Source organism: Amaranthus tricolor, chromosome 9 (genome assembly GCF_026212465.1).
Source record: "Amaranthus tricolor cultivar Red isolate AtriRed21 chromosome 9, ASM2621246v1, whole genome shotgun sequence".
NCBI lineage: Eukaryota > Viridiplantae > Streptophyta > Magnoliopsida > Caryophyllales > Amaranthaceae > Amaranthus > Amaranthus tricolor.
Window position 1 is genome coordinate 13,526,550 of NC_080055.1, and position 16,626 is coordinate 13,543,175.

Here is a 16,626-nt window from a genome sequence, read left to right on the forward strand (position 1 = left end):
GAAGAATGAACGATGAAGAATGAACAAGGATCAATGATCATTGAAGAAAGAACAAGGATCAATGGTCATTAAAGAATGAACGATGAAGAATGAAGAAGGATCAATGATCAATGAAGAATGAAGAATGAACAATGAAGAATGAAGAATGAACAAGGATCAATCATCAATGACGAATGAACGATGAAGAATGAACAGGAATCAATGATCAATGAAGAATGAACGATGAAGAATGAACAAGGATCAATGGTCCATGACAAATGAACGATGAAGAATGAACAAGGATCAATGATCAATGAAGAATGAACGATGAAGAATGAACAAGGATCAATGATCATTGAAGAATGAACAAGGATCAATAGTCAATAAAGAACGAACGATGAAGAATGAACAAGGATCAATGATCAATGAAGAATGAATGATGAAGAATGAACAAGGATCAATGATAAATGAAGATTGAATGATGAAGAATGAATTAGGATCAATGATCAATGAAGAATGAATGATGAAGAATGAACAAGGATCAATGATCATTTAAGAATGAACAAGGATCAATTGTCAATAAAGAATGAACGATGAAGAATGAACAAGTATCAATGATCAATGATCAATGAACGATGAAGATTGAACAAGGATCAATGATCAATGAAGAATGAAAGATGAAGAATGAACAAGTATCAATGATCATTGAAGAAATAACGATGAAGAAAGTACAAGGGTCAATCATCAATGAACAATGAACGATGAAGAATGAACAAGGATCAATGATCAATGAAGAATGAACAAGGATCAATGATCGATGAAGAATGAACAAGGATCAATGATCATTGAATAATGACCGATGAAGAATGAACAAGGATCAATGATCATTGAAGAATGGACGATTAAGAATGAACAAGGATCAATGATTAATGAACAATAAACGCTGAAGAATGAACAAGGATCAATGATCATTGAATAATGAACGATGAATAATGAACAAGGATCAATGATCAATGAAGAATGAACAAGCATCAATGATCAGTGAAGAATGAAAGATAAAGAATGAACAAGGATCAATGATCAATGAAGAATGAACAATGAAGAATGAACAAGGATCAATGATCAATGAAGAATGAACGATGAAGAATGAACAAGTATCAATGATCAATGAAGAATAAACAAGGATCAATGGTCAATGACGAATGAACGATGAAAAATGAAAAAGGATCAATGATCAATGAAGAATGAATGATGAAGAATGAATAAGGATCAATGATCAATGACGAATGAACGATGAAGAATGAACAAGGATAAATTATCAATGAAGAATGAACGATGAAGAATGAACAAGGATCAATGATCATTGAAGAAAGAACAAGGATCAATGGTCATTAAAGAATGAACGATGAAGAATGAAGAAGGATCAATGATCAATGAAGAATGAAGAATGAACAATGAAGAATGAAGAATGAACAAGGATCAATCATCAATGACGAATGAACGATGAAGAATGAACAGGAATCAATGATCAATGAAGAATGAACGATGAAGAATGAACAAGGATCAATGGTCCATGACAAATGAACGATGAAGAATGAACAAGGATCAATGATCAATGAAGAATGAACGATGAAGAATGAACAAGGATCAATGATCATTGAAGAATGAACAAGGATCAATAGTCAATAAAGAACGAACGATGAAGAATGAACAAGGATCAATGATCAACGAAGAATGAATGATGAAGAATGAACAAGGATCAATGATAAATGAAGATTGAATGATGAAGAATGAATAAGGATCAATGATCAATGAAGAATGAATGATGAAGAATGAACAAGGATCAATGATCATTGAAGAATGAACAAGGATCAATTGTCAATAAAGAATGAACGATGAAGAATGAACAAGTATCAATGATTAATGATCAATGAACGATGAAGATTGAACAAGGATCAATGATCAATGAAGAATGAAAGATGAAGAATGAACAAGTATCAATGATCATTGAAGAAATAACGATGAAGAAAGTACAAGGGTCAATCATCAATGAACAATGAACGATGAAGAATGAACAAGGATCAATGATCAATGAAGAATGAACAAGGATCAATGATCGATGAAGAATGAACAAGGATCAATGATCATTGAATAATGACCGATGAAGAATGAACAAGGATCAATGATCATTGAAGAATGAACGATTAAGAATGAACAAGGATCAATGATTAATGAACAATAAACGCTGAAGAATGAACAAGGATCAATGATCATTGAATAATGAACGATGAATAATGAACAAGGATCAATGATCAATGAAGAATGAACAAGCATCAATGATCAGTGAAGAATGAAAGATGAAGAATGAACAAGAATCAATGATCAATGAAGAATGAACAATGAAGAATGAACAAGGATCAATGATCAATGAAGAATGAACGATGAAGAATGAACAAGTATCAATGATCAATGAAGAATGAACAAGGATCAATGGTCAATGACGAATGAACGATGAAGAATGAACAAGGATCAATGATCAATGAAGAATGAATGATGAAGAATGAATAAGGATCAATGATCAATGATGAATGAACGATGAAGAATGAACAAGGATCAATTATCAATGAAGAATGAACGATGAAGAATGAACAAGGATCAATGATCATTGAAGAATTGAGCCATATCAGCTAGGCTCAAATAAAGATCCAAGGGAACCAGCAAGCAATAACAACCTAAGGAACAAGACAATCAAAAACAACAAAGAACACACGAGTGTTTCTGTTGAAAATGTGGATCAAGCTGCACTTGGCCCTGTTTTAAGGACATCATCATTGAATAATGATGATCAAGATTCAGACCAAGGCAATGAATTAATTATGGCAAGCCAAGCAACAAGGAACACACAAGCAAAGCCAACAACAAGGACAAAACAAGCTAAATCAGACCTTCAGCAGCCTCTGACCAATTCAGCTGACCAGGCCACCTTGGCGGACCTGTACAGACAAATCCTAAACCCATGGGGTGACGTGGAGGGTATAATTGGAATCTCCACACTAGGACCTAGCCATCATGGTCCAAGGGTCCCACGCATGATCATGGAAAGCATATGGAAAAGTAAGACCAAGGTCGCCCAGTCAACAGGGACAACAAACCAAATCATGCAGCAGCTTCTGACCATCGAGCAGGCCACTTTGGTAAGCTCACCCAGGCGTGACCCGAACCCGTTGGATGACGTGGAGCATAGGGTTGGAATCTCTGCACAAGGACCTAGCCACCATGACCCAAGAGCCCTCTTGAAAGTCAACGGAAAGGCATTGAAATCAGAGTACAAGGTCGCTTAGTCAGCAGCAACATTACTTAGTTTCTGGTTGTTGTTTTGATTTAATTTGTGTTTAGCCACGTGTAAATATGACCGTTAGTGTTAGTTATTTACGTGAATTTTCATTCCCTTGTTCATGCATCCAAGTTCTATAAATAGTTGATGTAATCATTGTAAGACATTATTGATTGTTGAATAAAAATTCCAAAATTTCAGAAATTTTCAAGTGTTTGAAACTTTCTTCAATTGCTTGCAATTGGGTTACTTGGGCCAGTTTGCCCTTCGTGTTTGTGTGAAAACCTTGATCAGTCTTCAAGGCCACGCTGCACTTATCCAAGAACAATTGATCATTCCCTTGATTTATCAAAGGAATTCATCGTTGTTGTCTTGAAAAGAGGCTTGGTAGTCCAACTCTATTCAAGAAGCTGCTTGTCAGTCTTGGAATATCCTTCCGTATTTCGTGTGTTCAATCCATTCCCATACATTGTTTGGCGTGTTTGGATCAATTGGTATCAGAGCAAGAACGTGTAGGGCCGGAATTTCATCCTCATTCATCTGTAAAGGCGAAATTTCAGAGAAGAGGGCGATTTTTTTTTCTCTGTTCGTGATCGATTCAGTGGCAAATCTCTACGAATTTCGGTTGTTTTCTTTCTTTTGTTTAATTACTTTGTGAATTAGTGTTCCTACATATAATTCGTTGCATTTCCATTACATTTGATTGATCATCATTGCATACATTATCTGATATTCGCGAAATTGATTCTGAAACCCTAAAGAACTCAGTTCTTGAAGGAGTTTCTGAAATTGGCGATTTTTCTTTGTACATCTGTTAAAATTTCGTTTTGAATTAGTTAAAATAGAGTTACATTTACATCATCATTGCATCTTTGATTTCAAATTGATTGTAACTGTGGCTGCACATTGCATACCATCACAGAAACCCCATTGCTGTTCTGATTTGTGTGATATTGATATTCATAATTGATTTTTTTTTTGTTTCTTTTTCTTTCTTGTGCATATCTAACTGAACTAAACAAATAAATAAAGAATTCACATTAGCATTTCACTTAAAGGAACAAGTTGATTATTGCTGTTTCATAAAAAAACAAATCTGTGCACAGAACACAGATTATTCAATTTGAGTGCTGTTGTGCATAGAACATTGTTGCACTCATTCTTAATTCTTGCATATTGGGTTGTAATACATAGCTAACTAACAAATTCAAAATAGCAAGTTCATTTACAGTACAAAGTGATTGATATTGTTTCATTTTAGAGCAAGTTGTGCCCAGAACACAATTGCTCAAACCCTGAGTTCTGTTCCAAAACAGAACATTTTGCTGCATTATTTCTTTCTTTTGCATATTTGACTTTAATACATAGTTAAATAAGGGTTCAAATCAAAATTCATTATAATTACAAGGTGATTGATGCTATTTCATTTAAAAATAATTTGTGTACAAACTTCAGAATACAGAAGTTGCTGTTGTGAACAGAACATTGCTGCATTCATTCCTTATTTGCATATCGCATAGCTTTGTGTGTTGCATTCATATAGATCATCATGAATATGGACGAGAAATTTGATGCCTTAGTCAATATGGTCACACAATTGAGCTTGACTGTTAATAAATTGAAGAACACAGCAGCACAGTACCCCCCAACACAACAACCTAACCCTAATCATGACCATGCAAAAGAGGATAATTCCATGAGAATTGATGTGTATGAATTTGATGGCACATCTCATGATCCGGAGGTGTACATTGAATGGGAGAAAAGGGTAGAACGTTATTTTGAATTGAGAGAAACCCACCCAGCCCATCAGTATAAGGTTGCAAAGGTAAAATTAACAAGGCTAGCTGCAACTTGGCTTGAAGGCCTACAAAGGCAAAGGCAACGTGAGAATAGACCTAAGATTCATTCATGGGATAAACTTAGGAAACGCCTTAGGAGAAAGTACATTCCCACTAATTACAAACAACAACTCTACACCAAGTGGAGTACTTTGAGGCAAGACCCTAGGACAGTAGCTAAGTGTATGCAAGAAGGGGAAAGATTGACTGTCCTGTGTGAGAAAAACGAACCAGAAAAAAGGAAGATTGGGAGGTTCCCAAGTGGACTGAGGGAAGACCTAAGGGAGAAGATTGAGGTGATGGAGAACTTGACCTATGAAGAGGCTTGTACTAGTGCATTGATATTAGAAAAGTCAGCAAGAAGAAGGGCTGCACCACTTACACACACCCTTAACAGAAGCAAGCAACCAGTACCTACACCCTTGGTCAGTACAATGAGAGAACACAGCAACTATAGGGCACCTACACAAAACTTAGCACAAGACTCACCTGTTGGCAATAGGGCAGCTGCACATTTTCCTCACAGCAGTACTGCACAGCACTCCTCTAAAATTAGGGAAACACAGCAGCATGCATCCATTGTTACGACTATACATGTTGATAATGTTGAAATAAACAGCCCGCCCTTGCAAGCTTCATCTACATATGTTGATAATGTTGAGATGCATGGATTTTACTTCATAGAAGGTGAGATTACACAACCCTTTGACAGCAAGAGTACACACCCTCACAACACCATCACTAGTCCTTACACAGAGAAGGAAACACCTACGCATCTATTAGGAAAGAAGGAGTGTGATGCCAAGGATGATAGTGTTAGACACATAACCAAGATAACCTTCTATAAGACCATTAAACTACATGGAATACTTCAAAATGTTAGTAGTTATAATGTTTCTAATCTCCCTAGCACCCTTTTGAGTAATTTCTGTACTATATTGAGCACAAGGTGTATATTCCGTGTTGCATATGACCCTCAAACGCACAATCAAAACAAAATACCATATGAGACATTGAGGAATGCCTTCAATACATTAATACAGCAAAACACAAGAGATGAGCACAAAATAGTAACTCATGAAGGCTTTGCACATAGTGGCTATCCTCATCTGCATTTTGAACATTTCTCATTTGCATGCATGTATGACCTTAATCCTTGGAATGCTACTACCTTAGTTCATTTATTTTTGCAGAACAAAGGTGCATGGCACACAAGGAAGCTAATAAGCACAGTTCCATACACTGCTGCTCAGGTTCAAACAGCAACAAATGCATGCTCTGTTGATGCAGCCAGCAGCCATGTTTCACCCTACCACACGCACTTAGAATTGAGGACAATTCTTTTTCAAGAAAGGGGGATTGAGCCATATCAGCTAGGCTCAAATAAAGATCCAAGGGAACCAGCAAGCAATAACAACCTAAGGAACAAGACAATCAAAAACAACAAAGAACACACGAGTGTTTCTGTTGAAAATGTGGATCAAGCTGCACTTGGCCCTGTTTTAAGGACATCATCATTGAATAATGATGATCAAGATTCAGACCAAGGCAATGAATTAATTATGGCAATCCAAGCAACAAGGAACACACAAGCAAAGCCAACAACAAGGACAAAACAAGCTAAATCAGACCTTCAGCAGCCTCTGACCAATTCAGCTGACCAGGCCACCTTGGCGGACCTGTACAGACAAATCCTAAACCCATGGGGTGACGTGGAGGGTATAATTGGAATCTCCACACTAGGACCTAGCCATCATGGTCCAAGGGTCCCACGCATGATCATGGAAAGCATATGGAAAAGTAAGACCAAGGTCGCCCAGTCAACAGGGACAACAAACCAAATCATGCAGCAGCTTCTGACCATCGAGCAGGCCACTTTGGTAAGCTCACCCAGGCGTGACCCGAACCCGTTGGATGACGTGGAGCATAGGGTTGGAATCTCTGCACAAGGACCTAGCCACCATGACCCAAGAGCCCTCTTGAAAGTCAACGGAAAGGCATTGAAATCAGAGTACAAGGTCGCTTAGTCAGCAGCAACATTACTTAGTTTCTGGTTGTTGTTTTGATTTAATTTGTGTTTAGCCACGTGTAAATATGACCGTTAGTGTTAGTTATTTACGTGAATTTTCATTCCCTTGTTCATGCATCCAAGTTCTATAAATAGTTGATGTAATCATTGTAAGACATTATTGATTGTTGAATAAAAATTCCAAAATTTCAGAAATTTTCAAGTGTTTGAAACTTTCTTCAATTGCTTGCAATTGGGTTACTTGGGCCAGTTTGCCCTTCGTGTTTGTGTGAAAACCTTGATCAGTCTTCAAGGCCACGCTGCACTTATCCAAGAACAATTGATCATTCCCTTGATTTATCAAAGGAATTCATCGTTGTTGTCTTGAAAAGAGGCTTGGTAGTCCAACTCTATTCAAGAAGCTGCTTGTCAGTCTTGGAATATCCTTCCGTATTTCGTGTGTTCAATCCATTCCCATACATTGTTTGGCGTGTTTGGATCAAGAATGAACAAGGATCAATGGTCATTAAAGAATGAACGATGAAGAATGAAGAAGGATCAATGATCAATGAAGAATGAACAATGAAGAATGAAGAATGAACAATGAAGAATGAAGAATGAACAAGGATCAATCATCAATGACGAATGAACGATGAAGAATGAACAGCAATCAATGATCAATGAAGAATGAACGATGAAGAATGAACAAGGATCAATGGTCCATGACAAATGAACGATGAAGAATGAACAAGGATCAATGATCAATGAAGAATGAACGATGAAGAATGAACAAGGATCAACGATCATTGAAGAATGAACAAGGATCAATAGTCAATAAAGAACGAACGATGAAGAATGAACAAGGATCAATGATCAATGAAGAATGAACGATGAAGAATGAACAAGGATCAATGATCAATGAAGAATGAATGATGAAGAATGAATAAGGATCAATGATCAATGAAGAATGAATGATGAAGAATGAACAAGGATCAATGATCATTGAAGAATGAACAAGAATCAATTGTCAATAAAGAATGAACGATGCAGAATAAACAAGGATCAATGATTAATGATCAATGATCAATGAACGATGAAGAATGAACAAGGATCAATGATCAATGAAGAATGAACGATGAAGAATGAACAAGTATCAATGATCATTGAAGAATTAACGATGAAGAATGTACAAGGGTCAATCATCAATGAACAATGAACGATGAAGAATGAACAATGATCAATGATCAATAAAGAATGAACAAGGATCAATGATCGATGAACAATGAACAAGGATCAATGATCATTGAAGAATGAACGATGAAGAATGAACAAGGATCAATGATCAATGAAGAATGAACGATGAAGAATGAACAAGGATCAACGATCATTGAAGAATAAACAAGGATCAATGGTCAATAAAGAACGAACGATGAAGAATGAACAAGGATCAATGATCAATGAAGAATGAACGATGAAGAATGAACAAGGATCAATGATAAATGAAGATTGAATGATGAAGAATGAATAAGGATCAATGATCAATGAAGAATGAATGATGAAGAATGAACAAGGATCAATGATCATTGAACAATGAACAAGGATCAATTGTCAATAAAGAATGAACGATGAAGAATGAACACGTATCAATGATCAATGATCAATGAACGATGAAGATTGAACAAGGATCAATGATCAATGAAGAATGAAAGATGAAGAATGAACAAGTATCAATGATCATTGAAGAAATAACGATGAAGAAAGTACAAGGGTCAATCATCAATGAACAATGAGCGATGAAGAATGAACAAGGATCAATGATCAATGAAGAATGAACAAGGATCAATGATCGATGAAGAATGAACAAGGATCAATGATCATTGAAGAATGACCGATGAAGAATGAACAAGGATCAATGATCATTGAAGAATGAACGATTAAGAATGAACAAGGATCAATGATTAATGAACAATAAACGCTGAAGAATGAACAAGGATCAATGATCATTGAATAATGAACGATGAATAATGAACAAGGATCAATGATCAATGAAGAATGAACAAGCATCAATGATCAGTGAAGAATGAAAGATAAAGAATGAACAAGGATCAATGATCAATGAAGAATGAACAATGAAGAATGAACAAGGATCAATGATCAATGAAGAATGAACGATGAAGAATGAACAAGTATCAATGATCAATGAAGAATAAACAAGGATCAATGGTCAATGACGAATGAACGATGAAAAATGAAAAACGATCAATGATCAATGAAGAATGAATGATGAAGAATGAATAAGGATCAATGATCAATGACGAATGAACGATGAAGAATGAACAAGGATCAATTATCAATGAAGAATGAACGATGAAGAATGAACAAGGATCAATGATCATTGAAGAAAGAACAAGGATCAATGGTCATTAAAGAATGAACGATGAAGAATGAAGAAGGATCAATGATCAATGAAGAATGAACAATGAACAATGAAGAATGAACAATGAAGAATGAAGAATGAACAAGGATCAATCATCAATGACGAATGAACGATGAAGAATGAACAGGAATCAATGATCAATGAAGAATGAACGATGAAGAATGAACAAGGATCAATGGTCCATGACAAATGAACGATGAAGAATGAACAAGGATCAATGATCAATGAAGAATGAACGATGAAGAATGAACAAGGATCAATGATCATTGAAGAATGAACAAGGATCAATAGTCAATAAAGAACGAACGATGAAGAATGAACAAGGATCAATGATCAATGAAGAATGAACGATGAAGAATGAACAAGGATCAATGATAAATGAAGATTGAATGATGAAGAATGAATAAGGATCAGTGATCAATGAAGAATGAATGATGAAGAATGAACAAGGATCAATGATCATTGAAGAATGAACAAGGATCAATTGTCAATAAAGAATGAACGATGAAGAATGAACAAGTATCAATGATCAATGATCAATGAACGATGAAGATTGAACAAGGATCAATGATCAATGAAGAATGAAAGATGAAGAATGAACAAGTATCAATGATCATTGAAGAAATAACGATGAAGAAAGTACAAGGGTCAATCATCAATGAACAATGAACGATGAAGAATGAACAAGGATCAATGATCAATGAAGAATGAACAAGGATCAATGATCGATGAAGAATGAACAAGGATCAATGATCATTGAATAATGACCGATGAAGAATGAACAAGGATCAATGATCATTGAAGAATGAACGATTAAGAATGAACAAGGATCAATGATTAATGAACAATAAACGCTGAAGAATGAACAAGGATCAATGATCATTGAATAATAAACGATGAATAATGAACAAGGATCAATGATCAATGAAGAATGAACAAGCATCAATGATCAGTGAAGAATGAAAGATGAAGAATGAACAAGAATCAATGATCAATGAAGAATGAACAATGAAGAATGAACAAGGATCAATGATCAATGAAGAATGAACGATGAAGAATGAACAAGTATCAATGATCAATGAAGAATGAACAAGGATCAATGGTCAATGACGAATGAACGATGAAGAATGAACAATGATCAATGAAGAATGAATGATGAAGAATGAATAAGGATCAATGATCAATGATGAATGAACGATGAAGAATGAACAAGGATCAATTATCAATGAAGAATGAACGATGAAGAATGAACAATGATCAATGATCATTGAAGAATGAACAAGGATCAATGGTCATTAAAGAATGAACGATGAAGAATGAAGAAGGATCAATGATCAATGAAGAATGAACAATGAAGAATGAAGAATAAACAATGAAGAATGAAGAATGAACAAGGATCAATCATCAATGACGAATGAACGATGAAGAATGAACAGCAATCAATGATCAATGAAGAATGAACGATGAAGAATGAACAAGGATCAATGGTCCATGACAAATGAACGATGAAGAATGAACAAGGATCAATGATCAATAAAGAATGAACGATGAAGAATGAACAAGGATCAACGATCATTGAAGAATGAACAAGGATCAATAGTCAATAAAGAACGAACGATGAAGAATGAACAAGGATCAATGATCAATGAAGAATGAACGATGAAGAATGAACAAGGATCAATGATCAATGAAGAATGAATGATGAAGAATGAATAAGGATCAATGATCAATGAAGAATGAATGATGAAGAATGAACAAGGATCAATGATCATTGAAGAATGAACAAGAATCAATTGTCAATAAAGAATGAACGATGCAGAATAAACAAGGATCAATGATTAATGATCAATGATCAATGAACGATGAAGAATGAACAAGGATCAATGATCAATGAAGAATGAACGATGAAGAATGAACAAGTATCAATGATCATTGAAGAATTAACGATGAAGAATGTACAAGGGTCAATCATCAATGAACAATGAACGATGAAGAATGAACAAGGATCAATGATCAATAAAGAATGAACAAGGATCAACGATCGATGAACAATGACCAAGGATCAATGATCATTGAAGAATGAACGATGAAGAATGAATAAGGATCAATGATCAATGAAGAATGAACGATGAAGAATGAACAAGGATCAACGATCATTGAAGAATAAACAAGGATCAATGGTCAATAAAGAACGAACGATGAAGAATGAACAAGGATCAATGATCAATGAAGAATGAACGATGAAGAATGAACAAGGATCAATGATAAATGAAGATTGAATGATGAAGAATGAATAAGGATCAATGATCAATGAAGAATGAATGATGAAGAATGAACAAGGATCAATGATCATTGAAGAATGAACAAGGATCAATTGTCAATAAAGAATGAACGATGAAGAATGAACACGTATCAATGATCAATGATCAATGAACGATGAAGATTGAACAAGGATCAATGATCAATGAAGAATGAAAGATGAAGAATGAACAAGTATCAATGATCATTGAAGAAATAACGATGAAGAAAGTACAAGGGTCAATCATCAATGAACAATGAACGATGAAGAATGAACAAGGATCAATGATCAATGAAGAATGAACAAGGATCAATGATCGATGAAGAATGAACAAGGATCAATGATCATTGAAGAATGACCGATGAAGAATGAACAAGGATCAATGATCATTGAAGAATGAACGATTAAGAATGAACAAGGATCAATGATTAATGAACAATAAACGCTGAAGAATGAACAAGGATCAATGATCATTGAATAATGAACGATGAATAATGAACAAGGATCAATGATCAATGAAGAATGAACAAGCATCAATGATCAGTGAAGAATGAAAGATAAAGAATGAACAAGGATCAATGATCAATGAAGAATGAACAATGAAGAATGAACAAGGATCAATGATCAATGAAGAATGAACGATGAAGAATGAACAAGTATCAATGATCAATGAAGAATAAACAAGGATCAATGGTCAATGACGAATGAACGATGAAAAATGAAAAACGATCAATGATCAATGAAGAATGAATGATGAAGAATGAATAAGGATCAATGATCAATGACGAATGAACGATGAAGAATGAACAAGGATCAATTATCAATGAAGAATGAACGATGAAGAATGAACAAGGATCAATGATCATTGAAGAAAGAACAAGGATCAATGGTCATTAAAGAATGAACGATGAAGAATGAAGAAGGATCAATGATCAATGAAGAATGAACAATGAAGAATGAACAATGAACAATGAAGAATGAAGAATGAACAAGGATCAATCATCAATGACGAATGAACGATGAAGAATGAACAGGAATCAATGATCAATGAAGAATGAACGATGAAGAATGAACAAGGATCAATGGTCCATGACAAATGAACGATGAAGAATGAACAAGGATCAATGATCAATGAAGAATGAACGATGAAGAATGAACAAGGATCAATGATCATTGAAGAATGAACAAGGATCAATAGTCAATAAAGAACGAACGATGAAGAATGAACAAGGATCAATGATCAATGAAGAATGAACGATGAAGAATGAACAAGGATCAATGATAAATGAAGATTGAATGATGAAGAATGAATAAGGATCAGTGATCAATGAAGAATGAATGATGAAGAATGAACAAGGATCAATGATCATTGAAGAATGAACAAGGATCAATTGTTAATAAAGAATGAACGATGAAGAATGAACAAGTATCAATGATCAATGATCAATGAACGATGAAGATTGAACAAGGATCAATGATCAATGAAGAATGAAAGATGAAGAATGAACAAGTATCAATGATCATTGAAGAAATAACGATGAAGAAAGTACAAGGGTCAATCATCAATGAACAATGAACGATGAAGAATGAACATGGATCAATGATCAATGAAGAATGAACAAGGATCAATGATCGATGAAGAATGAACAAGTATCAATGATCATTGAATAATGACCGATGAAGAATGAACAAGGATCAATGATCATTGAAGAATGAACGATTAAGAATGAACAAGGATCAATGATTAATGAACAATAAACGCTGAAGAATGAACAAGGATCAATGATCATTGAATAATGAACGATGAATAATGAACAAGGATCAATGATCAATGAAGAATGAACAAGCATCAATGATCAGTGAAGAATGAAAGATGAAGAATGAACAAGAATCAATGATCAATGAAGAATGAACAATGAAGAATGAACAAGGATCAATGATCAATGAAGAATGAACGATGAAGAATGAACAAGTATCAATGATCAATGAAGAATGAACAAGGATCAATGGTCAATGACGAATGAACGATGAAGAATGAACAATGATCAATGAAGAATGAATGATGAAGAATGAATAAGGATCAATGATCAATGATGAATGAACGATGAAGAATGAACAAGGATCAATTATCAATGAAGAATGAACGATGAAGAATGAACAAGGATCAATGATCATTGAAGAATGAACAAGGATCAATGGTCATTAAAGAATGAACGATGAAGAATGAAGAAGGATCAATGATCAATGAAGAATGAACAATGAAGAATGAAGAATAAACAATGAAGAATGAAGAATGAACAAGGATCAATCATCAATGACGAATGAACGATGAAGAATGAACAGCAATCAATGATCAATGAAGAATGAACGATGAAGAATGAACAAGGATCAATGGTCCATGACAAATGAACGATGAAGAATGAACAAGGATCAATGATCAATAAAGAATGAACGATGAAGAATGAACAAGGATCAACGATCATTGAAGAATGAACAAGGATCAATAGTCAATAAAGAACGAACGATGAAGAATGAACAAGGATCAATGATCAATGAAGAATGAACGATGAAGAATGAACAAGGATCAATGATCAATGAAGAATGAATGATGAAGAATGAATAAGGATCAATGATCAATGAAGAATGAATGATGAAGAATGAACAAGGATCAATGATCATTGAAGAATGAACAAGAATCAATTGTCAATAAAGAATGAACGATGCAGAATAAACAAGGATCAATGATTAATGATCAATGATCAATGAACGATGAAGAATGAACAAGGATCAATGATCAATGAAGAATGAACGATGAAGAATGAACAAGTATCAATGATCATTGAAGAATTAACGATGAAGAATGTACAAGGGTCAATCATCAATGAACAATGAACGATGAAGAATGAACAAGGATCAATGATCAATAAAGAATGAACAAGGATCAATGATCGATGAACAATGACCAAGGATCAATGATCATTGAAGAATGAACGATGAAGAATGAACAAGGATCAATGATCAATGAAGAATGAACGATGAAGAATGAACAAGGATCAACGATCATTGAAGAATAAACAAGTATCAATGGTCAATAAAGAACGAACGATGAAGAATGAACAAGGATCAATGATCAATGAAGAATGAACGATGAAGAATGAACAAGGATCAATGATAAATGAATGATGAATGATGAAGAATGAATAAGGATCAATGATCAATGAGGAATGAATGATGAAGAATGAACAAGGATCAATGATCATTGAAGAATGAACAAGGATCAATTGTCAATAAAGAATGAACGATGAAGAATGAACAAGTATCAATGATCAATGATCAATGAACGATGAAGAATGAACAAGGATCAATGATCAATGAAGAATGAAAGATGAAGAATGAACAAGTATCAATGATCATTGAAGAATTAACGATGAAGAAAGTACAAGGGTCAATCATCAATAAACAATGAACGATGAAGAATGAACAAGGATCAATGATCAATGAAGAATGAACAAGGATCAATGATCGATGAAGAATGAACAAGGATCAATGATCATTGAAGAATGACCGATGAAGAATGAACAAGGATCAATGATCATTGTAGAAGGAACGATAAAGAATGAACAAGGATCAATGATTAATGAACAATAAACGCTGAAGAATGAACAAGGATCAATGATCATTGAATAATGAACGATGAAGAATGAACAAGGATCAATGATCAATGAAGAATGAACAAGCATCAATGATCAGTGAAGAATGAAAGATGAAGAATGAACATGAATCAATGATCAATGAAGAATGAACAAGGATCAATGATCAATTAAGAATGAACGATGAAGAATGAACAAGTATCAATGATCAATGAAGAAAGAACAAGGATCAATGGTCAATGACGAATGAACGATGAAGAATGAACAAGGATCAATGATCAATGAAGAATGAATGATGAAGAATGAATAAGCATCAATGATCAATGAAGAATGAACGATGAAGAATGAACAAGGATCAATTATCAATGAAGAATGAACGATGAAGAATGAACAAGGATCAATGATCATTGAAGAATGAACAAGGATCAATGGTCAATAAAGAATGAACGATGAAGAATGAAGAAGGATCAATGATCAATGAAGAATGAACAATGAAGAATGAACAATGAACAATGAAGAATGAAGAATGAACAAGGATCAATGATCAATGACGAATAAACGATGAAGAATGAACAAGAATCAATGATCAATGAAGAATGAACGATGATGAATGAACAAGGATCAACGATCATTGAAGAATGAACAAGGATCAATAGTCAATAAAGAACGAACGACGAAGAATGAACAAGGATCAATGATCAATGAAGAATGAACGATGAAGAATGAACAAGGATCAATGATCATTGAAGAATGAAGAATGAATAAGGATCAATGATCAATGAAGAATGAATGACGAAGAATGAACAAGGATCAATGATCATTGAAGAATGAACAAGAATCAATTGTCAATAAAGAATGAACAATGAAGAATAAACAAGGATCAATGGTTAATGATCAATGATCAATGAACGATGAAGAATGAACAAGGATCAATGATCAATGAAGAATGAACGATGAAGAATGAACAAGTATCAATGATCATTGAAGAATTAACGATGAAGAATGTACAAGGGTCAATCATCAATGAACAATGAACGATGAAGAATGAACAAGGATCAATGATCAATAAAGAATGAAC